This window comes from Oncorhynchus gorbuscha, linkage group LG16 (genome assembly GCF_021184085.1).
Source record: "Oncorhynchus gorbuscha isolate QuinsamMale2020 ecotype Even-year linkage group LG16, OgorEven_v1.0, whole genome shotgun sequence".
Lineage (NCBI taxonomy): Eukaryota > Metazoa > Chordata > Actinopteri > Salmoniformes > Salmonidae > Oncorhynchus > Oncorhynchus gorbuscha.
Window position 1 is genome coordinate 18,250,851 of NC_060188.1, and position 539 is coordinate 18,251,389.

Here is a 539-nt window from a genome sequence, read left to right on the forward strand (position 1 = left end):
TTTAGTCGTGTGTGTGTGACTGCCTGCCAGGGCAGATGACCGTTTATCTGACTAACTGTGGATCCTCACGGCTCTCTGAATGGCGTAATTAAGCATCTATATCTGAACTGTTCTACAGACAGACAATTATACAGTTGAAGTCGGAAGTTTACATACACCTTAGCCAAATACATTTAAACTCAGGTTTTCACAATTCCTGACATTTGATCATAGTAAAAATTCCCTTTCTTATGTCAGATTCACCACTTTATTTTAAGAATGTGAAATGTCAGAATAATAGTGATTTATTTCAGCTTTTATTTCTTTCATCACATTCCCAGTGGGTCAGAAGCTTACATACACTCAATTAGTATTTGGTAGCGTTGCCTTTAAATTGTTTAACTTGGGTCAAATGTTTAGGGTAGCCTTCCACAAGCTTCCCACAATAACTTGGGTGAATTCTGTCCTATTCCTCGTGACAGAGCTGGTGTAACTGAGTCAGGTTTGTAGGCCTCCTTGCTCGTACACACTTTCAGTTCTGCCCACAAATTTTCTATAGG